The sequence below is a fragment of the Apium graveolens genome, chromosome 1, assembly GCF_009905375.1.
Source record: "Apium graveolens cultivar Ventura chromosome 1, ASM990537v1, whole genome shotgun sequence".
NCBI classification, from domain to species: domain Eukaryota; kingdom Viridiplantae; phylum Streptophyta; class Magnoliopsida; order Apiales; family Apiaceae; genus Apium; species Apium graveolens.
In genome coordinates this window covers 107,508,082-107,533,714 of record NC_133647.1, presented here as the reverse complement: position 1 = coordinate 107,533,714, position 25,633 = coordinate 107,508,082, and positions in this window count along the sequence as shown.

Genomic DNA, 25,633 nt, shown 5'->3' with positions numbered 1-25,633 from the left:
CAGAAAACTCCATTCTACACGGTCGTAAGCCTTGCTCATATCTAGTTTCAGAGCCATCCATCCTTCTTTACCTTTGGTTTTTCGCTTCATAAAATGCATGACTTCGTAGGAGACCATGATGTTGTCTGTTATTAACCTCCCAGGTATGAAAGCGCTTTGAGTTTCGGATATAAGGCCGTTGAGCATCGATTTTAGTCTGTTAGGTAACACTTTCGAAATTATTTTATAGACTACGTTGCACAGCGAAATGGGCCTTAACTCGGTCATGTTGGTAGGGTCTTTCTTCTTTGGAATTAGAACTATATTCATGTCTCCAATATCCTTCTCTAGCGTACCATGAGTGAAGAACTTACCTACCTCTTTCACCAGATCGTCTCCAACTATACCCCACAATTTCTGGTAGAAACCAGGACTCATCCCGTCTGGTCCTGGTGACTTGTCGGGGTGCATACTGAAAATTGCTTTCTTTACCTCACTAACCTCAACTTCAGCCTTTAAATCTTCATTCTGTTCTTGGCCAATTGTCCTTGTTATTCCTTCAAATATTGGGTTCCAGCTCGTGTTTGATGCCTCAAACAGCTTTGTAAAATATTGCACCATTGTGTCTTCCAGTCCTGTCTCCCATCCTACTGTTTGGCCTTCATCGTTAACAAGGGTGCTGATATGATTGATTTCGCGTCGAGTTTTAGCAGCATCATGAAAGAATTTACTATTACGATCCCCTTATTTCAACCATAACTGCTTGCTTCTTTGTTTCCAGAATACTTCCTGTTGAATATAAATTTCATTTAACTTGTGAGACGTTTCCTGGTGCTGTTTGACCGAGTATTCATCTCTTCTCCCTTTTGTCCTTCTCAATATCTTCTTGCATTGTTTTATTCGACTTCTAAAATTTCCTGTGACCTCGTTTCCCCATTTAGATAAAACACTTGAGCACTATACCAACTTTTCCTGTAGTGTTTTATCCTGATTCTTAAACCAGACTTCTTGAAAAATTTGTTGGCACATAGGTTCGCGGAGCCAAGCGTTCTCGAATCGAAAGGACTTGACGCTAATTGTCTGATTCATTTGCATTGGTTCCAGTAATATGGGTGAATGGTCTGATGTTGAGAATTCGAGATTTAAAACCTTGACATCTGAGAACATGTCTGCAAAACTTAGAGTTACTAATGCTCTGTCCAATTGGGCTTCAATCCATTTATTAGTTCCATGTCCACGCTCCCAAGTGTATGGATAGCCTATTAACTCCACATCATGCAATTCACAATCTTCAAGCGTGTCTTGAAAACCCTGCAGTAGCCATGATGGATACGGGTTTCCACCTTTCTTATTTGCATGTTTTAGCGTATTGTTCATATCACCCACAAGGCACCATGGTAACGTTGAATTTTCTTTCAAGTTGCGCAGTAAATTCTATGTTTCTCTTCGTTTTACACGGTCTGGTTCTCCATATATTGCTGTCAGTCGAAAACTGTTCCAGCCTTTGATACCAACAATGGTGTCTACATGATTCTTACTATAAGATAGTAACTGAACTTCTTCTTTATTACGCCATAACAGTGCTATGCCTCCACTACGTCCCTGCACATCGATCGATATGCTTCCCTCAAAATCCAGAATTCTCTTTACTCTTTCTACCACTTCCTGCTTACATAATATTTCACACAAGAACACAATTTTGGGTTTCTTTTGGATGACTGTCTCCTTAAGGAATTGAACAGCCCTGGGGTCCCAAGCTCATGGAAATTCCAGCTCAGTGTACTCATAATCCTTGGCGGACTCCCGTACCAGAGTCCGCCACCTTTATGTTTTTTGGATCTTTTGGTTCATGTTCCATCTCATCAGTGTTTTCCTCATTCGAGTCCATCCACAATTTTGTATGTCCCCTTGGCCCAATTTGTTGCTTAAGCCCATCCATAGTTCTTTTTTTTTGTTATCCACTTTAAGCACTCCTTTTGTTATGGGATTTAATTTATTTAATTCAGCTTGATTGATCCCATTTTTTGAAATCGCCTGTTTCCCTCCCAAATCTTTATTTCGATATGCTGTCTCTCCTTGATTTTCTCTGGAAATATTATCCTGCATATTTTTTGGGATCTGTTGATCATCTTTTTGTGACTTTCCTAAATTTTGTCTTCCTTCCTCCTGTCATCTCCTCCATCGTCACTATCGTTACGAAGCCATCTCGATCCTACTAACTATGTTTGCCTTCGCAATGGAGCTCTCATCCAAGCTCTGTATGGTTTTACTATCTCTTCTTCTGGAGTATCGAACAGGGTACCGCAGAATTTTTTAGAATGTCCAACTATACCGCAAATGAAGCAGAATATTTGGTACATTTTCATACATCCATGCCCCTCCTGTTTTTATAATCTTCATGCGCCTCTTAAGTGCTTTCATGATATCAATCGTAACTCGGATCCTCATGTATTCTCTTCATACAACACTGAAATTCTTAGGACATGATTCAATAAACTCCCCCACATAATTGCCGACTTCTTTTAGAACTCTCTCAGACATGAAACCCACATGCATATCATAAATTTGTACCCATAGATCAAGCTTGTTAAGGCTTACTCCTCAATGTATATCTTCTTCCTTCGTCCTTGTTATCAGTAGTACCTTTATGTTGAAAGTCCACGGGCTTCCTGATATAACCCTCTTAATGTCTAACTCATGGTAAACTGAAAAACATACAGATTTACATCAAGTTCTTTCATATATACTCCTTTCCCTGGTCTTCATAGTGATGCTAGTGTATATTGCATCGCCGTAAAATCAATCATACCTTCGTTGATGAATCTTCCTACCAAACACAAACGATTGTTAAATCCTTGTAGGCGCTCACTGTTGTCTGTTTCCTCAATATCATCAAAAGCAAAGCCACCGTCTTCTTCATCTTCAAGAGTAATATTGTTCATAGCCTGAGTAATGTTATGTGTTGACGCCATTGCAGCGTACTAGAATAAAGATAGAGAGACAAAACGTACCACTAAAACCTGTTGACTCGACACTCAGATAAACTGAACTTTCAAACCATGTTAATAGACAAGACTAACTTATATATTCATACTATTATAATTTTAAAATTTTGGTTTTTGGATTGGTAGTCGAATCTATCTCTAAATTCGCAAAAGATATTTGTCCTACTTTTGTTAGAGCAAGTATTAGTGCTAAAAATCCATCCAAGCAATATTTAAGAACTCATCTTTATTATAACTTAATTGTTTATATCACATGTGTGATGCACAAATTATTTTTTAAATACTACATAATTTTCAATTAATTTAAAGTGAAATGAAATAGAATTACCCGGGCTATTTTAAAAATGTAGCAAATTTCTTATTTAAAATAGAAAAGATAACACACTTTAGTTTAAAATGTTAACTTATAATAATGATAATATATTATATATGGCCGTGATATTTTTGGAAATGGGGGTGTGTAATTGGAAATATAAAAAATGATAACGTGTTTTGTTTAAAAAGGTAATTTAGGTAAATATACTAATTATGATTAAAATATGAATTATTACTAAATAAAATATTTTATTTTATTAAATAGAATTTTCCCTACATTTTTGGAAAATGAGGTGTTTTAATTGAAAAAATAAGAAAAATAACGTGTTTTAGTTGAAAAATGATAATCAGTTAATATACTCGTTAGGATTAAAATAGTTGAAATACATGTTTTAAAAATAATTAGGTAGCGGAAATTAAGTAAAAATAACATGAATAATTGAGTAATTTCAACAACTACGGACTCACAACCAAACTTTTAATGTTTCGTCTATTACAATATTGTATAGATGTTTAACTTGCAATTGGATAATTTATTCCAAAATATTTGTTCTTAAGATGTCAAATTAATAAAACTCACATTTGAGTCATTTAATTAATTATATTATATTCTATATTTAATTAGCGTAAGAGGGTAAATATAAATATGGATTTGGTCGCCGGGTTAAAATGGTCATTTCAAATCTCTTGCTATTTCTATTCCTAGCACAAAGAAAAACTAAAATTAACTTAATGATATTGTTAGGATAAAATAAATTCAATATTTTTAAGGTTAATAATATTTAATACAGTATGTTCATTTAGATTAAAACACTCATTCCCGAAAAATTATTGTTATTATAACTTACTAATATGAGATTCCTTACTTATATAAAAATTAACTAATCAATATTGTATGAATAAAATTAAGGCTTAGTGTTCCTAAGTACATACTCATCTAACTTAGTTGAGTACAAATGAAATTGTAATGTGAATGCAGAGGAATTTTTGTAGTTATAGAATTTGATTAAAAAATTATAACTATATCATTAAAAATATACACGTACTCATATAATTCACAAATTCCGTACTTAAGGGAATTTTTCTCATAAAGTTAAATTAAACATATAAAAAAATATTTGTGCACTGCACGAATTACATCCAAAGAAGTTAACAAAAGTTAACAAAAGTTAACAAAAATATGCATGACCCTAAACTTGATTAAGCTGACTTTTGACATGTAGCCACTAACTCAACAACCATGTAAGAATATCATATATAAATTTATGGGAGTATATTCAATTCAGATTTTGAAAGATTTTAACAGACTAATTATATTGATTTATTTTTAAGATTGTTTAAAAGTCAGAAGTTCATTATATTAAGAACTAGTTTTAGATAGTTAGAATCCGAAGTGGGACACACAACATGCCTATAATTAAAGTGCACTTTACTTTTTAAAAAAATGTTACTTTTTATAAAATGAATTGTTCATTTTTTAAAAAAACTATAATAACAAATATTTATTTTTCATTTGCATTTTTTGTCATGTATTTGAATTGAATAAAAATATTTATTTAATACATTTTTAATGTAAAAATTAAAAAGGGTTTGTCTATTGTATGTCAATAAGTTTAGCTCATCTTGATTGATATCGTTTTTGTACATGTAGGCGGTCCACCATTATTAAAAAATAATAACAAATTAAAATGAGTTAGACTTATAAATTTTCGCGGTTAGCATGTGCTCATTGGCACACACTGAAAAATCATAAAATAAATGACAAAATTATCAAAATTTTAAAGTAAGTTCTTCAAAATAGGAAAATGTTGGGTTGAATAGTTATGAACATGTTAAGTATATTCGTAAACGAACATGTATGTAGTCCGGTAGGATAGTCATGGTAAAGGTACACAAAAAACCCCAATCGAGTTTGGACCGAGTTTTGAGTTTTTTTTTTTAATTTTGACAAAATTGAAAAAAATTGTGATTTTTTCGATTGATGGTTGAATTCAACCATCAATTTGAATATGGAGTCAATTTGAATTCTAGATATTGTTATTAGTACTATGTTGATGCAAATTATGATTGTTATGGTATTATTCTTGGTATTGGTGTATGTGTTTCTCCACAGTTTTTATGATTAGGATTTAATTCAGAAGCTGAAAATTGATAGGAACAGAAAATACAGCAAAGCAACTCCTGTTTATGGACAGACTGAACTTACGAAAGAACTTTAAATGAAACCATTTTCAAAAAATATCCATCAATTTTGCTATTCCAACATTTCGGCGCCTGTTTCAATCCGTAAAGAGCCTTTTTGAGACAATCAACTTTATCCTTATGCTCCTTGATGATGTATCCCAGTGGTTGTTCAACAAAAATTTCCTCTTCGAGATCTCCATCCAGAAAGGCAGATTTTACATCTAGTTGGTATACATTCAACTTGAGTTGCACAGCTAAAGTACGGACTTTTCTTATAGGCTCCATTCGAACAACCGGTGCAAAAGTCTCGTTAAAGTCAACTCCAGGCTGCTGTGAATACCCTTTCGCAACCGAACAAGCTTTATATTTTTGACCTGAACCATCCTCGTTATATTTTGTTTTGTAAACCCATTTTAATCCAATAACTTCTTTGTTTTTAGGCCTTTCTACAAGCTTCCAAGTCTGATTTTTCTTGATCATCTTCAATTCTTCATCCATGGCATTTCTCTATGATTTTTTTTGTGAAGCTTCCACGAAACTTTGTGGTTCAATAGATAGTAAGGCCATATTGCAATTCTGATAAATATCATCCGAAGATCGAGTTTTCCATGGTGGAAATTCAGAATATGCATCCATGTCTTCGGGTCGAATGCTAGTTTCTTGAACTTGTTGAGTTTCCGTTTCTGCTTCTTGTGTAGATAGAGGTTCAACAAATTCAATTTTTTGAAAATTTTCAGCAGCATCTTTCTCCCAATTCCATGTTGCCAATTCATCAAAAATAACATCCTGATTGGTTACAGGATTAAACAACCTGAACACTTTTGATTTATCACCATATCCAATGAATATGCGCTTTTCTCCCTTTCCATCTAGCTTGTCTCGATTTTCTTGAGGAACATGAGCATACGCGTTGCAGCCAAATATTTTAAAATGATCAACCTTGGGTTTTTCTTCAATCCATGCTTCAGAAGGTGTTGTATTTCTCACAGCTTTTGTAGGAGATCTATTCAGAATGTAAACTGTTGTATTAACAGCCTCTATCCATAAATCTTTAGGTAATTTTTTACCTTGGAGCATGCTTCTGGCCATTTCAACAATGGTCCTATTCTTCCGTTCCGCGATACCATTTTGTTGAGGTGTACGACATACTGTTAGCTCCCTTTATATTTCATTTTCTTTACAGAATTTCTGGAATTCATTGCTAGTGAATTCACCTCCCCGGTCGGATCTTAAAATTTTGAGGGAATGGCCACATTATTTTTCTGTTAGAGCTTTGAATGTAGTAAAATGGGAAAATGCTTTAGATTTGTGTTCCAGAAAATACACCCAAGTTTTGCGAGTGTAATCATCGATAAATAGAAGAAAGTATCTTTTTCCGGCCATAGAAGGGACTGTTGCAGGCCCCTAAATGTCTGTATGCACAAGTTCAAGCAGAACTTTAGCTCTCCAAGATGACTTAGAGAAAGGTAAACGATGTTGTTTTCCAAAAATACAGCCCTCGCATATATTCTGCTCCTTGTCTTCAATAGATGGCAAGCTAAGTACCATTTCTTTTCATTCTAATAATTTAAGACCATTAAAATGAAGATGACTGAATATGAGATGGCACAATAGAGACTCATCAAATTAACTTTTCAGAGAATTACTTGCATAATTTTCAACAAAAGCCATTTTTAAGGGATAAACTTTGTGAGGTAACATCTTTATTTTTGTCATCAACTGCTTTGTCCTCTTGTCAATGAGTAGGCAATGATCCCATTCAAATTTAACAATATATCCTTTTTGTGCCAATTGACCAACACTCAACAAATTTTGTGCAAGGCTTGGAACAAGAAGAACATCATGAATAAGTTTAGATGTACCGTCCTTAGTTTGCACAGCAACTACGCATTTGCCTTCAATATTATGACATTTTCCATCTCCAAGAGTGACTTGTGACTTCATGGTCTCTTTCAGGAAAATTTGTTGAGTGTTGATCAATTGGCACAAAAAGAACATCATGAATAAGTTTAGATGTACCGTCCTTAGTTTGCACAGCAACTACGCCTTTGCCTTCAACATTGTAACATTTTCCATCTTCAATAGTGACTTGTGACTTCATGTTCTCGTTCAGATTAATAAAAAAATTCTTGCCTCATGTCATGTGGTTAGAGCAACCGCTATCAATGTACCATATATCACTTATCTCTTGAGTGTTGAGACAAGAATAAAAATAATTGATCTGAAGCCTCAATACTTTCATAAATTATCGAAACCAAAAATCTTTATCAAAATGATTAGGTCGGCCGCACCTGCTGCATTTATACCTACAATCATTTGTGTGGTGCCCATTTTTATGACACAAGTTGTATTAAAAAGAGAATTTTTCATTCTGATTCTTCCTTCCCTGGTCGTGGAGTTTTCCTCTCCCCCTTCCACGATAATTATTTCCTTATCTTTGAAATTTCTGACCATGACCTTCATAATTTCTCTTCTCTTTGTTTGTGAAGCTTAACTTGGACTGAAAAGCTTGCTCTATAGGTTGGTTTGTAAATCTGGACATTCTACTTTCATGAGCTTCAAGCGATCCAATTAACTCAACAAGACTAAATTGAGATAAATCCTTTGATTCTCCGATAGCAGCCACAACATGATCATATTTGACCGGTAAACTTTTCGAAATCTTTTCAACAATTTTCTTATCTTCAATCGTGTCTCCAAAACACCGAATTTGATTAATTATATTTGAAACATGAGAGAAAAATACTTTTATTGATTCACCTTCTTTCATTAATAAATTATCAAACTATTTCCAAAGAGATTGTAGCTTTATCGATATTACCTTGTCCGAGCCTTTGAATTCATTCTTTAGAATTTCCCAGGCCTCCTTTGACGTTGTTGCTCCCATGATTCTCGGAAATATTATCTTGTTGACTCCTTGCTGAATGTACATCAGGGCTTTTTCATCCTTCATGACATTATTGTTGTACTACTTCCTTCTTTCTGTGTCTCAGGCTGCAAGTGCTGCTACATCATTAGGCTGCTCGTATCCATTTTGAACCATATCCCATAATCCTTGAGAGATAAAAATCGTCCTCATTTGTATGCTCCAAAAATTATAAGCATCTCCATCAAAAATAAGAACTGAAGTTTGTGATAAAGCGAAGGTTGCTGGACTGCTTGAACCTGATGCCATTTTACTGACTTTGCAAATGATATGCAGATGTTTTTATATGCCAGCTCTTTATCCAGAGACCAGGCTTTGATACCACTGATGGTTTTTAGATATAGAAAACTGAAGGTGGAAGATGACAAATGCTACTGCACTATTATTTGTAACTTATGATTTCTTTGATCTTGAAAAATAGTTCAGTACATGAATTTATAGTTGAAATAAGATTATTCTAGATATATAATTAATATTCTCTAGAGTCTAGATTAACTGATATTAATACTTCGACTTCTAAACTACCAGACTCTTGACATTTCATTATAATCTAGAATCTTCAAGATTTACAGATTATTTTTCAAGAATTAGAACTTATGATTGGTTCACACAATTCCCTGTACTTTTGTCATTCATATCTTATGTGTTATGGAATATCATATGTGACATAGACATGAGATTATATCTTTATTACTCTTGTTGATACATCTTTGCATCTGGTTTATTCTCTTTTTGCCGTCTTTTCGAAGGTTTATTCCGAAAAAGGAATCATAAGAAAAGTGTACAACATCAACATCAGGTGTTTCAGATCACTACATAGCAGTTGTAACACCCCCAAATCCGGGGTCGGGGATCCGGGTTGTCACGAGTTCCATTTCCCTTAATAACACCCAATCTTAATAAATAATCAACTACTCTGTACTGTGACCCCACAATATACACACACACACCACAAGTTATAGTCTCAGAGATGAATACTCAAAAATAACACAAGTCGTTTTATTCCACAACTATATGCCAATACACCTTAAAAGGGTTTCTGAATAAATTTACATTTCTTTGCCATTATTACAATTCATAAATATACATAAATCTGGTACATCAAAAGTTGAAGCCTAGCCTATTGGTAGCTCCTACCTCAGCTACGGCGGCATTAACGCTTCCAGAAGACTGCGGAACGTTTTCTAACCGCTTGCGAATCGGGAGCTTGGCCCTGTTCATCTTTTCTATCTGTTGTTGTGTGATGAAAGAAGAAAGCAAGGGTGAGCAGCAAGCCCACCAAAATAATATGTATAATGATTAACAATATATGAGCCTTCTCATAGTACTCATGAAAGTCTTGGTCAAAAGAAATGAACCAAGTTTAATATCTTAATGCGATGAAGTCGCAAAATATTTAGTATATATACATATATACTTTTCAAAATCTTGGAAGTCCTCTTCCATGCATAATATACACAGAGTTCCAGTTTATAACTGTATAAAATATCGTTGCAAGGTGATCTCATATATCTAACCTTGTCTCAACGTTTTTCTGAAAGTCTTTGATATGCATAAGATAATCATTTACTAGATATAAGTTTAAAAGATGAAGTTACAAGATACTCCAATATACTTATATCTTTTCCGAATACTACTTGAACTACCACCGTTCAAGTTATAATTAGTTTCAAAAGTTCATCACACTGATGAGACTACAAGATAAGACTTGAATAGATTCAATCTTTGAAATATTATTATAAATAATGAAGTTATGAGATACTTCATTAAGTCCCGATATATATATACACCTATATATATACATACGTTTCCTGAAAACCTCTGTCATGTAAAGTATGAACAGAATTGCAATATCCAATAAATTTGGAAAGGAAAGAATTTTGGCATAAACCTGATATCTTGCTGATCAGGCAAAGATACCAATAAGTAACCTTTTCTACTAGTAGATGGACGAATTCCCCACTGGTCATCACCCTGGTCGCAATAGGACCTTATGCTGGACTGCCACTCAGCCACTTACGCATTTGATGGACTCCCACTGAGCCACTTACACTATAATGGACGCCCACTAAGCCCATGTTGCTTATGCCGACTCGATAGATGGACTTACTTCCCGAACGTTGGGTAAGTAATCAATTCATTTACCAAAACAGCAACCTCGTTGCGAATATAAAATACACCACAGAGCCGGATCCCTCAGGTTTTGAGCGAGTATTTAAATCCCCTTTAAAAGGAAGATCTTAAATATAAAAATGAGTTTTGGGATCCACTCTAACTTTTAAAAATCATTTTGAAGACTCGAAAATACTTTAAAGAGTGTTTGGAGTAATGCTGATTTAATGAAGTAAATCAGTCTTAATATATTTAGAAAATGTCTAAATATTATTATTTAAATAATATTCCCATAAAGAATAATCTTTATACAAATAATTGAAGTAGAAGTTGTAAGACTTATACTTGAAATGAGTATTAAATAACCAAAGATATACTTATACGAAAGTACTATCTTTATTTGAATAATCGAAAATAAGTTTGATTATCGAAACATTATTCTTTAATAAAATAAAGAATATTATTAAATAATAAGCGGAGTCATAATACCTCGAATAAATATTATAAATAATATTGATTAAATAAAATAAAGGAGTCAATACATCCTCAAATGACTATCCTATTAATAATCATTAATAATATAACTGAGTCATAAGCCCTCGAATGAATATTCGAAATAATATTCAATAATAAAATAAAGGAGTCATAAGTCCTCGGATGAATATTCGAAATAATATTCAATAATAAATAAAGGAGTCATAAGTCCTCGGATGAATATTCGAAATAATATTCAATAATAAAATAAAGTTATCGAATAAACCTTATTCGATTAATAGTTTTGAAAACTATAACCATATATATATATATATATAAAATCTACTCGGGATCCTCGACTCCCGGTTTTAGAAAATGTTTTCACCTTTGGGTCCCTATACTAAGGGTATATGCAAATTACTGATATTCTCTAGCATAGGTATTATCAACTGAACCAACAGATATATATGGCAAGAATACGAAACAGGCATGCATATGTACCATATCACATGCTACAATATATCGCAAGAATTTGCTAATATAACCATCATGCATCTATTACAAGATATTGCATATACAAGTGTATACATCACAACAACAGTATAACGGATAGAATACTTGCCTGAGCGACTGGGGGTTACGAATGGCTCGGGACGAGTCTGGTAACCTATAAATAACAAGTAAGTTGGAATTAAACCAAAGTCACTTGTAAATCTATACATTAACCAACTTAGACTCTAACGCTCGCTTTGCGCTTACTGATTCTCTTAAGTCACTCGAGTACCCTCGGCTCCACCATTTTTAATAATTTAACCATTACGAGTTTTAAGGAGATTCCTTCGCGGGTGTCTTACCAACTGCCTATTACACTTATCATAAATGTTTCATACTCCAATTAGTCATTTAAGGTCCTTTACAAAGGTTTCAAAGTAAGGCGAGGGGTAATGATTCGTTCGCGAAACGTCGTTACTTAAAACGGCCGTTTCTCCTAAACCGTACATCGGAATCAAACGAACCACATATCAAAACGAAGCTCATAACATGAACTATCTAAACATGGCAAAGGTCAAAACCTAGCAGTGAGTTCAAGGGTTCTGATGTTAAGAACAAAAACAGTCTACGGTAAATCGGGCATTACGACGGCTATGTTTACGCGATTACCCAATTTTAAACCACTCCAAATCATCTCACAATCAACCCACAATCACAACCCAACCAAAACTCCATCCATACTTTATCATAACAGCCCCAACAACTCAACATTAACAATTTATACTATTCTTTATCATGAATTTAAACTACACTTAAGTTCATTAATCAACAACCAAGATTTACAACTCCAAAAATATCCCAAAACCAACTAATCTCTACATACACAACCATCAAGCCTCTCATGAACTAGAATACTCATATTATGCTCTTAACATTCAATAACAAAGCTTGGTTAAGAGATTATACCTTCCTTGAAGCTTCTTAACACAACACAAGAGCTTTGAATGCCTAAAGAACCTTGATCCTTGCTTGTATAACCTTAATCTTTCATAAAAATTCAAGAAAACTAAAGTTATTTCTTGAAGGTTACTATTCACCATCTTCTTCCTTGATTTATTGGAAGAGATTGTGAAGGAATTAGGAGCTTAAACTTATAGCATATCCATATCTATGTACAAGGAACCTTAGATAATTACCTTGTGATTTAACAATGCTTGGAACTGGATTTTTGGAAATTTCTTCTTCGAAAAGAAGAAAAGCCAAGAGCAAGCTTGGAGAAAGAGAGATTTTTTTGTGTTTTTGCTTTGATTTGATTCTTTGGTTGGTTGTTTTTGATTTGTTTTTGGTTAATTACCTTATTAACCTTGAAAATTGTGTGGTTAAAAACCAACCACACCTCCTTCCCCTTATGTCATGCTTATGTCACATTGCTATGTCATCATCCCTTTCTTGCCCTCTTCTCATTGGTTGGATGACATCATCCCCTCTAATCTCTTTGATTAGCTTCTAATTGTTTGCCTAATGACCGCTGATCTGTTATACGGTTCGCTTAACTTTCGTTTTCGTTTTTCGTTTGAGGGATCATACCCGGGATCTTATTACTTAGGTTCCCTTAACCTTTCTCAATATATTGTATTCCTTTTATGATCCTCTCTTATAATCCTTTAATTTAAATCCTTTTTATCCTGTTACCTTATACTCAATTCTTTCCGTATCTAGTGGATTTCCGGGAAAAATCAAAGTGTTCGGAATTGGATTCTGACGATCTTTACATACACTTATATACCACATAGAGTACTAATAATATCCCAGAAGATCAATAACAGAATCCCTACATAGTGTGGCATGAAAAGTTTTCTCATTCAGCATAATCTGCAAAATCACTATTCATAAGGGTTTCAAAAATTTCCAAAAATTGGGGTTATTACATCAGTCCTAACAGAAAAGATCAAGGCTGAACTAATGCAAGAGGTGGATAATAAAGTTGACAAAAATATTTGATAGAATGAAAAATTTGGCCAAGAAGAATCCGGATTTGAAGGTTGAAATTGACGAAACAACTTAACTTTTCTATTGGAGATCACAATTTCTTTTGAGAGGCATGTGATATGGACCATATCATTTTTAAAGTAAGTTTTAGCTAAAAATATTTTTGATGGATGTCATGGTACTAGTTTATACTTTTGTTAGCTTTTAAAAAGTCTATTTATGTCGAGGGATCAAGAATGTACTAGTTCTTGGAATGACATGGAAATTATGTTTGAATGAATTTTAAACATCGACTTTGTTTAATAGTTTTTACTTTATTTTAAAGTTATAAGTGTATTTAAATTTCAAATGTTGCAATTAGGATTTAGATATTGGATTTAGAGGGAAAGTATTAAATCAAACCAAGTATACTTATTATATTCCACTTGGAGTATTGATGGTCTAACGAGGGTTAGATGTATATGTATCATTCCCCTATTTTAAAGAGTAGAAGACAATATCTGCGAATACCATCGACTTAGTGTAAGACAAATATAATGAGTGATATATGCATATATGTATGATATTTAACGTAAATATGAGTGATATATGTATTTATTTATGATATTTAGCATTAATGAAAAATATCATAAGTGACAAATACTAATACAACAAATAAAATTTGTAAAGTGTGAATGTCAATAATTAAAGAATTATGAAATTGGTGATTCTATTTTGGTATTAGGGATAAAATTGAAGCATGTGTTTGGTTTTGTAAATGAATGAATTGGGTTCGAGTAATAATGAAATAAAGGATGTAAAAAGGGTGGTGTGTGATTGTGTACCGCACATGGGTGCTGTTCGTGGGTTCGTGAGTGCATTAAAATGGAGGAAAGTACGGACATAGATTTTGGAGGCAAATATATGGTGAGGTTACGAGAAGTAAAGAGACACAAGAGAGAAAGAAGAGAAAAATATAAAGATGGGAGAGATGGAGCTGAGAGGGAGAGGGAAGAAAGGGAGTATTATGTTCCTGTTTTTGACATTAAGTTTAGACAACCTCCTGCCCTGGTTTGGGAAGTGGGATTGTACAAATAATGTCATGTTCGGTCTTTATTTTGTGCACGTGAAATAATCGTGTCATTCCGATTAACAAGTAGAGGAAATATGAGAATTTAGCGAAGTTTGCGTAAAAATTATGACTATCTCTGGTTTCCAACTTTACAATAAAGTTTGATCCATTTAAATTTTGAAATTTAATATGAAACCTTTGACTAAAGGTTGAGTAATGGTTCATGGTGATTATAAAAGATATTTCAAGTAAAAATATTGATTTTTTGACTAATAATAATTGTTAGAGTACAAGTCGCACAAAATTAATGACCTTGTTTTTCTGCTATATTTGAGTCTGTATTTGACCTAGTTAAATTGATAATATTGAACTCAAAGTTTTGTGACAAATTTATATAATGTTTAAGATGATATTCGAAAAGATTTAATGATAAAAGGATAATTTTCAATTTATTAAAAAATAGGATAATTTTGTGACTTTAATGTACCATTTAATGTGTCATATTTGGCCAAGATAAAAGAGTTATTACGAGTCGATTAATATTTAAAAGTTGTTATGAAGTATCATGCAATCATAACGGGCTAAGTTTAAAACTTGTTAGTTAGGCGAGTAAAAATAGTCATATAAATGAACGCTAGAAAGTAGTCATAGTCTTCTGCCTGGTGTGTCTTGGCCTCCCATTCATCTGAGGAAATCTTCATCTTATTCATAAAGGTCTGCAATACAGTATAGTCGCTCCTCATCTTGGTACTCTGTGTAGAGGAAGCTGCGAAGTAGGCATTGTCCTGACAAAGAAAACAGAAAGAGAAGTAATAAAAAGGCTAACTCCACGAAAGATAAGGGTTAAGATATTAAGACCGACTAAGACTCAAGAAGGCCGAGTCCCCAACACATAGAGTCCCGGCCAAACAGAATCTTCTCGAAAGAGTGATCCTGGCCGACCAAGATCAGGAAGGGCCGAATAGGCCACATAGAGGGCATGGGGCTGACAAGGACCTCTTGTAATGTTGGTCCAGGACCTCCTGAAGGATTCTCCTCAGCCTTCCTGTGAAAATTTCTTGAAAATTTTGAAAGAAGTACACTTGACCGAAAATTTATACAAGTCAAAATGTACATAGTACAAGGCATGAGCACCCAACACCTCGGCTTCAAGCAATTTCTCACCCGAGGAGACGTGAAGGAGGTCTGGATGAGTAATGCAATTCTTTGACCACTCAAGAGCTAGGGCCGGACTCCCAAACACCGAGTCATTGGTAGATATGCCCCATGAAGGTTCAAAGGGGATTTTCATATTTCCTTCAAAATCTTTGACCCTCTTCTTGCCAGAGCCAGATGCTTCAAGGAATGTCGGGACCTTGGGATTACGGTTGACTTGCTTGGCTAATTCCCTAGCCATTATTCCAGTAATTATGTCATTCTTATCAGTCATTACATCCAAAGCCTCGGCAACTGAAACAAAATAAAATAAAGGTGGATATAAGAACAAACTTGAACAAAGTTGAGATAGAATAAAAATGAATACCCTCTCTAGAGAGCCTTCTAATGCCAGCCTCCACGAGCTTGTTCTCCATGACAAACTCCCAGAAAGGGGTACTTCCATCACCATCGATAAGACGATCACGGCCGTAAAACTCAGCATCTGTAAGATGAAGGATGTAGTGGGAACTGTCTACAGGACAGCTGAAATTACGCCTGAAGTGTACCCCCTAGTCGCCCTCATTCCATTTTCAAGATAACAAATTTCTTGTTCCAACGGTGAATAGAGTCATGAAGAGAATGTGTGTTCAAGATATGAGGAACATGGGGCATGTGTTGAAGAAGAACCCAACTAGGCCTAGTCAAAGGAGATGCCTTCAAAATTAAAATACTTCAGAACATTGAGGCACTCAGTGGAATACCCAGGTCATTACACCTCATGATGAAGACGATAATGAACCCACCCGTTGGGATAGAGCTGGCACGAGTGAACCTTCAACTCGGTAAGGAGCCTTGGATGAAAGGGTGTAATGGAAATCTTAGCCCGAACTTCAGAGCTACCTTGTACACATACAATCTGGTGGTGCTCAGGTTACAGGTCCTCTTGTTGGACTTGGCCTTGCAAACCTTTATGCAGTCAGACTAGGGGTACCTCGACTGAATCTCGTTGACGTCCTCTTCATCAAGCAAACTCTTATTCTTGAATGCACCAAAGTGAATGGTGCTTGGAAACTCATCATACCGCTGGTCTAGCATACACTTTAAGTTGTTAGAACAACGGTAAAGGAAATAAGGAAAAATGAAGGCTATACCTTTTAATGATCGGATTGTAGCTCTCTTATGTATGGCTTCCTTGGATGAGATGAAAGGCTTGCTATGATCTTAAGACATTTTGAAGAACTAAAGAAGTTGAGAGCTTCTAAAACTTGAGAGAATTTGAGAAGTTGAGAAATGAAAGTGTGAATGAAAATGAGCACTTCTCATTTTCTTTTATGGAGAAGAGGTACCTACTACAGAAGGTCATAACTCTGTCTACTTCACGTTAGCAGGTATCCCTTGAAAAAAGACCGAAAATGATAGGAAAAATGATCAAGAATTGTGATTAAAGGACAAAATAAAGGAATAAAGCAATGCAGAACATCACTTATCGTATCAGTCCTCCAAGAAAAGTGTGACTTTGGCTAAACACAAGTTTTTAGTATTAAATCGGTGATTAATTATGATAATCACTATAATTAGTGAAAACCATAAATATTAGAGAAAGATCAAATTCTTAAATCCAACATCAATAGCCATCTATAGCCACGACTCAATTACGGGATCATTCTGAAAAGCAAGTTTTGTGAAGTACAATATATTCACGAGAATATGAGCAGAACATTCACTGAAAAAGAATAGAACTTCCACCAAAAAAAGAGTAGGGCGTTCACCATAACAAGCTTAGAACGTTCACATGGACGAATATAAGAAGTTCGGAGGATGTTCACTGCCCGACCGACCAAGACCACCATGGAGGTAGCATAATGCCGACCAAGAACAAAAGGGGCCGAGTAGGCCACATGGAGGCCTTAGGGCCGACTAGAACCTCCTGTAAGGTTGTCCAGGGCCTCCTGAAGGTTTTTCGGTGGCCCTCATAGGAAATTTCATGAAAATTTATGGAAAATTTGGTTCTTAATGAGGGTAAGTTTCGTGAAGATTAGAAAGTCAACAAGAACAAGTTTTGCGAGGGATAGACCATCCATAAGAACAAGTTCTATGAAGACTATAACGCCCATGGAAATAAGTTTCATTAAGTACAGAATGTTCATTAGAACAGGTACAGAACGTTCACTAGAACGAGTACAGAATGTTCACTAGAACAAGTACAGAATGTTCACGAAAACAAGAACAGGGAAGTTTCAAGAGGCTCTAGGACCACCATGGAGGTGACTCTATGGCCGACCAAGAGCAGGAGAAGCCTAGAAGGCCACATGAAGGGCTTAAGGCCGAGTAGAAGCTCCGATTAAGGCCGAGTAGCGCATTCTAGCTTAAAATTAGGCTATTTTAAGCCTAATTAGCAGCTTATACATGGAGATTAGCCCCGCTTAGGGCCGGTTAGCCCCGATTAGGGCCTGTTAGCATCTTTTACCATATAATTAACCTTGAAGAAGGTTAAGGGGTGATAAACGCTCACTTTTTAGTCCCGATTAGGATCGTTTAGTGTCTAACTCTATTTAGTTAGCCTGTCAAAGGCCTTAAGTGTGTATAATCACGCTATATAAGTCATTGTAAATGTGTAGGTCGCTTCACACTTTATGATGAAATGACGATATCTATGAAGGGCCGATGCCCATGAAGGACCTATATTCGGGAAGGGCAAAAAGTACCCCGGGTTGCAAATAGACTATTATAACTTCCACGGAAACCCAAGCGTTTTCCCCGGAAGTTGGGGGGAAAATGATATACATAGAAAATACATCTTAAAGACACATTAATGCCACATTAATTACACTTGGAATTCCTGTCCAAGGCCCAATACAGACCAGGCTGGTCTAGGCCCGTAACAAACTAAAGACGACCTAAGCGGTCAAGGCCCACTAGCAGAGGTCGTCAAATTCCACGAACATGAGTTGTTCACGGATTAGGCCCAATACAGCTTGTTAGGTCCCAATATGTTTGTAGAAGGGGTGGTTGAATACCAACTATACCGTTTAATCGAATAAATGCGGAATAAAAAAATGTGAAACAAAATTCAAGTTAAATAAGAATATTATTAAACTTGAAAGGTGTTACAACAACTGTATCGATTACAAGGAATTAATCTCAAATTAATTATCACAAATTTAGAATAAATTCGACATGAACTTTTTATATTTTTGCAATAATTAGAATCAAATGCTAAACGCGATTTGAGATTAAGTTCTAGGGATTTTGATCCGCTAGATTGTTACACAAGAACAAGATAAAGATTTCTAGTGGTTTGGATTTAACTTTACAAACTAGAAATTTGATCTTGAAATTAGCAGAGAATATAAAATATCGTAGGCGGCTGCTTCTGTGTTCTTGAGTTGTATTTTGGATAGCTTTTTTGACTTCTGCTCCTTCTCTTTTTTTAAAGTAATTAACAGACTTCAATGAACTGGAGTGACAATCGGTGAGACAATCCAATTGTACTAGCAAGACAATCTGTTGAACTGGAGAGATTTTCGGTATGACTATTGTTTGTACTAGCATGACTTTCGGTATGACTATTGATTGTCATACCGATTGTCATATTAGTACAATCAGATTGTCTTGTTGAATTTAAATAGATTTTAATCCAATTTAAATTCTGAAAATCCTTAATATTAATTCTGAATTAATTAATCAATTAATTCAATTAATAAATAAATTATTCTTTGCAGATATAATTTATTTTTTTAATTAAGTTATATGACTTAATTAATTAATAGAGAATTAATACTAATCTTGAGCAACAACCATTCTTCTGAATATCTTTTGAAAATCACTGAAAATTATGAATCAATTCCACCACTTCAATGTTGACACTCGATGTACTGTCTGTTTCATGAGTGACTAACTTCCATGACGTTTCTTCATGTCTTGACTTTGACACTTTGATTTTCTTCAGATTAAATCCTTGTAATTAATGATACCCTGATGAGATCTCTGTCACTTGATTAAATCCACAATCTTGATTTGCATCACTGAGGCTTGATCAATTTCTTGAGCTTCTTCCAGTGAATTAACTCCTCAAGTCTGTAGATGAACCTTGTTTCTGAATCCTCTGACAGATGTTACTTTGCGAGATCTCTTTGATGGTAGATCCACTATTTACTTATTACATTCTTATTTGAGTTGAGTTAAATCCTCGAATATATAAATAGGCTATGACATATGCCTTTCAATCTCCCCCTATTTATTTGTTAGACAATAACACACAAATACCTAGAGGATAACTCAACTAAAAAATAAGAAAAAGATATAAACATAAATGCAAATTAAATAGCAGAAAAGTTCTGGATAACATTTAACCTTTTCCAAATTCCAAATAGATGTTCCTCTAGACTGAACATATCTTCAAGTAGTTTCATCTTCTTTTGTACAACCACATTTCCTGTTGAGAAGCCCATATCTCTCTTGCTTCTCCCCCTATGAGAATCATCTGATTAAAGAAGATCACCTTCGTTTACCACCTCTCCCATATAATAGGATCCGCAGATTAAAACCAATGGTACTCTCCTTTTGAAAATAGCTTATTCCCTTACTAGAAAATCACCTTGTGTTTATCACCTCTCCCGTATAATAGGATCCGTAGTTACAAACAACAATGGTGTGGTGTAGTGTACATATGCTTTATTTTTTTCTTCCTCCCTGCTATTTCTCCCCCTTAGTTGAGGAATCCTCCAAACTATTACTTAAGCTTTTATCTCCCCCTTAGTGAAGGAATGTATGCCGTCGTCTGAAGGAGTTCTCATATTTCACTGGGTTGGAAAAGAAATAACAAGTAGTTTCTCTTTCTTCCTCACTGTGAGTGTGTGATTCTGTTTAGTGTACCTCACATGTGTTTCACTCTTCTCTCATAGCTCCAACATTCAGCTGTACCTGCAAGGAAAATCACCTTAGCCATCCTTAAGGAGGTCACAGGTGGTGCAATGGGAGTTCGCAAATCCCCATCCTTGTTAAACTCGTCAGATGAATCTGAGTCATAATCTACAAGTTGCTAGTTTCCCTTTTAGGGTTCCAGATTTGAATTCTGGGAAGGTAAACAATGATCCAACGAATTTAGCATAAAGATCAAAGTTCCCTTCTAATGTCTGTGAAGACATTTCCTTGTGACTCATCAGGTAATATCTGAATCATTGTCAACAAGTTGCCGATCTGCACCTATGTCAGATCCACTATCCGCAGATGCATCCGGGGGATTTAAGCCTGGGGAGGTAGATACTGACCACTGAAATATGGCTTTTGGATCAGTATCCTCTCCTAACACCTGTAAAGGCAATTGGTCCATTAACGAACCTTGAACAATCGAATCTGACCTTAAAATGGTCGAAACTCTTATTTCCGTCAACTCATCCTTTGTGTGTGTAACCTCTCCTTGTGCATCAAGAATTGTTTATGTTTGAAGTGGTGACACTACATCGGATGCTTTGGCCGACAGGCAAATTCAATAGACGCACCCTGTTGAGAGAATGAATCTAGTAACTGTTTTTGTGCCTTTTCAGCCATTACATCTTTTTGAGAAGATGTATGGGGGCTAGCAGTTGTCTCGTTTAAATACTACTCATCTATGTAGGAGATAGAGCTACTGGGTTGACTACAGAACCTTCCTTATGTGGTGCACTAAGGCACTATCTCCCTCACGCTCACTCATACTTCATTTTAGTGGTAAGAGAGTGTTGGTTGGTTCTGTTTCTGTGTTTGTCTTTACAGTCTGGGATAGATATTGTGGGTTTTCAACCTCATGACTGTCAATGAAAGAAAGCCATTGGAGACTGAACCTGTATCACATAACATAGGGCAATATAGAGAGATAAAATGTACTTAAGATCTATAATGAATGAAAATTATACATTTAATCTTTTGAGAGTAATGATGTACAATAGTGATTTCAAAAGATTTTACATGAAATAAGAAATCACTAATATAGAGAGAAGTTTGATTTACTCCTAAAACTCACTGCACATATTAAACAATATGATTGTGCCTAGTGATTAGAGAGTTATAAATATGACGATTGCTTGAGCAGTACACTAGTTCATACCAACCTGAAGTGAGATTGTGAAGAAGAGATTGCATAGTCCAATAGATCTGCAACTGCAAAGTCCATGAACTGAGGTGCATTGACTTCCTCTTTTGACTCACCAACCAGGAGTACACTTGTACACATCTTACTAGAGTCCAATTCCAAGTGTAATGTGCATCAGGTGCCTGATATGTCATAATATTCTCAAGTCTCGTCACTGGTGCTATATGTTAGATACTGCTTCCTGATAATAACCTAGCACAATATAAAAAATTTCACTGATAACATATCCAGCTTGCAAACAGCCATATCCCTCAGATAAACCTTTGCTGTTATCTCCAAAGGTAACCAGTGGGCCAGCTTTCTCAACCACATTTGATAGCAGGGCTCTATCTCCGGTCATATGTCTTGACGATCCACTGTCAAGACTCCACACTACCGGTTCCACCTGTTTACTGCCCTGCACTTCAAATGGATTAGACCTTCTTCGGAACCCAAACTTGGTTGGGCCCGGCATACTTGTAGAATTGACCTTTGTCAGGCAAAACAACATTCTTAACTTTAATGGTCTCAACTTTCTCAATGATTGAACATTTGACCTTGTAAACAGCCTTAACAAATTTCTGTTTAGGCTTAGGCACAAATGTCTCCTTTCTAGCCTTAGAAGGACTAGCAGTCTTAGACCTATCATGCTTCTTATTATTCACATGCTGACGAGGAGTAGTCTTCTAACTAGAAACATGCTTACCATTAAAATAAGCATACATCAGATTAAAAGCACAAGACATACAATTAGAAACACCACATGCTTTATCAGAGAGATTAACAACAGGCAAATTATGCATGGTAGACATGGCATTTTTGTTATCCAACTCATGTGTGTCTGAGTTAGTCTCAGTTACTTTCACAACTTTGACTGGAACTTTCGACACACTTGACTTGGAAACAACCTTCTCATTAGCATGATCTTCAGCACGTATTTCTTCTTGAAAAAAAAAAGGTCACATGAAATGGTTCAGCAATTGATGCTTTATAGAGGGCTTCATCAACACCCTTAAGCACATGTGGTACTTCCCTACCTTTAGCACATACATGAGGAGGGGAGTTTATGCCTAATTCTCCAATAGCAGCATTGTAATCATAACCTATTCCAGATGTTTGATTAACAGCTTGCTTACTGTAGAACTCTTTAGCCTTCGAACAAGAATTGAAGTAGGCTCTAACCTTAGTCTCAAGACCGGTGATCTTGTCTTTGAGAATAGTTTCGAGTTTTCTATAACAGTCAACTCTATTCTCTAGAAAAGATACTTGTTCTTTTAACTTGTCTTGATTAATGTGCACAAGTCTCAATTCATTGACCTCTTTCTCAAGGTCTTTGATCTGTAAACTTAACAGTTCATTATCACGACGAGCACAATCTAAGTTACCTCCTAGATGATAAACTAATTCAGCATCAGTATATTTTACCTCTTTTCTTGATGATGAAGCTTTTCCATCAATAGCCATAAGAGCAAGATTCCCTTCTTCTTCATCTTCACTATCAGTATCATCCCAGCTTCTTCCCTTTTCCAGATAAGCCCTTTCAGAGTTACTCTGCTGATTTGAATCATAAGAGTTCTTCCTTACTTGCTTTGGCTTCCTACATTCTGTGGCAAAGTTTCCCAACTCATTGCAGTTATAGCATCTAATGGTGCTCCAATCAACCATCCCTATTTTGTATCCACCACTGCTGGTGTTAGAGGATGAAGATCCACCTTTCTGGAATTTGTTGTAGTTGGACTTGTACTTGAACTTGGGATTTCTCTTGAATCTGACATTGGAGAATCTCTTGACAATTTGGGCCATTGACTCATCTTCCAATTGCTCCAGCTCTTCCATGGAATAAAAATCATCACTGGATTGATTTGTAGTAGGAGGATCATATTCTGCTACTAACATATTTTCCTCATCCTTGGAAAACTGTACCATTCTCTCTGACTGTTGAGATTGTTGTTGTTGTTGACCTTCAGCTATAAGAGCAGTAGATGTGCTGACCATTCTATCTTTCACGTAGACTTCCTTTTGCTGAATCTGCTCCAACTCATAGGTTTTTAACACACCATAGAATCTATCCAAAGAAATCTCACTCAGATCTCTAGCTTCTCTAATGGTAGTGATTCTATGTTCAAGATGAGTTGGCAGTGTTAAAAGAAACTTTTTGTTGACCTCCCTGATTGAATAATATTTTCCATTTATGTTCAGGTTGTTGATCAACACATTGTACCTCTCAAACACTTCAGTAATTCCTTCTCCTGGATTTGATTTAAAATATTCATACTCAGAGGTTTGGATCTCCAACTTGTTCTCCCTAACTTCCTTTGTACCTTCATTAATCACCTCAATAGTTTCCCAGATGTGTTTGGAATCTTTACAGTTCATCACATGTCTGTTCATCAAGGGATCGAGGGAATCAACTAAAATTAACTGAAGGCTGGCATCCAAGGAGGCTTCTTCTTTTTCAGCAGGAGAAAAATCCTCAGGCTCTTTTGGATAGGTTCTAGCTTTGGTAATCACAACATCATCTACTATTACCTCTGGTTCAGTAACCATTGGAGTTGTTGGACCCTTCTTTAACAAGTTCAGATATTTGGGATTTGCAACTTGTAAAAACAAGAGCATCTTCTTCTTCAACATGATATAATTTTCTTTATTAAATAGTGGAATTTTAACAGTTCCAACTTTTTGTGAAGTCATTATGAATTTTTGAATAAATAAAAATTCAAGGAGTTGAAAAATCACAAAAGTCTAGGATCTTGATTTGTTCGTTAATCAGAAGGCTCTGATACCAATTGTTAGGTCCCAATATGTTTGTAGAAGGGGGGGTTGAATACCAACTATACCGTTTAATCGAATAAATGCGGAATAAAAAAATGTGAAACAAAATTCAAGTTAAATAAGAATATTATTAAACTTGAAAGGTGTTACAACAACTGTATCGATTACAAGGAATTAATCTAAAATTAATTATCACAAATTTAGAATAAATTCGACATAAACTTTTTCTATTTTTGCAATAATTAGAATCAAATGCTAAACGCGATTTGAGATTAAGTTCTAGGGATTTTGATCCGCTAGATTGTTACACAAGAACAAGATAAAGATTTCTAGTGGTTTGGATTTAACTTTACAAACTAGAAATTTGATCTTGAAATTAGCAGAGAATATAAAATATTGTAGGCGGCTGCTTCTGTGTTCTTGAGTTGTATTTTGGATAGCTTTTTTCACTTCTGCTGCTTCTCTATTTTTTAAACTAATCAACAGACTTGAATGAACTGGAGTGACAATCGGTGAGACAATCCAATTGTACTAGCAAGACAATCTGTTGAACTGGAGAGACTTTCAGTATGACTATTGTTTGTACTAACATGACTTTCGGTATGACTATTGATTGTCATACCGATTGTCATATTAGTACAATCAGATTGTCTGTTTGAATTTAAATAGATTTAATACAATTTAAATTCTGAAAATCCTTAATATTAATTTTGAATTAATTAATCAATTAATTCAATTAATAAATAAATTAATCTTTGAAGATATAATTTATTTTCTTAATTAAGTTATATGACTTAATTAATTAATAGAGAATTAATACTAATCTTGAGCAGCAACCATTCTTCTGAATATCTTCTGAAAATCACTAAAAATTATGAATCAATTCCACCACTTCAATGTTGACACTCGATGTACTGTCTGGTTCATGAGTGACTAACTTCCGTGACGTTTCTTCATGTCTTGACTTTGACACTTTGATTTTCTTCAAATTAAATCCTTGTAATTAATGATACCCTGATGAGATCTCTGTCACTTGATTAAATCCACAATCTTGATTTGCATCACTGAGGCTTGATCAATTTCTTGAG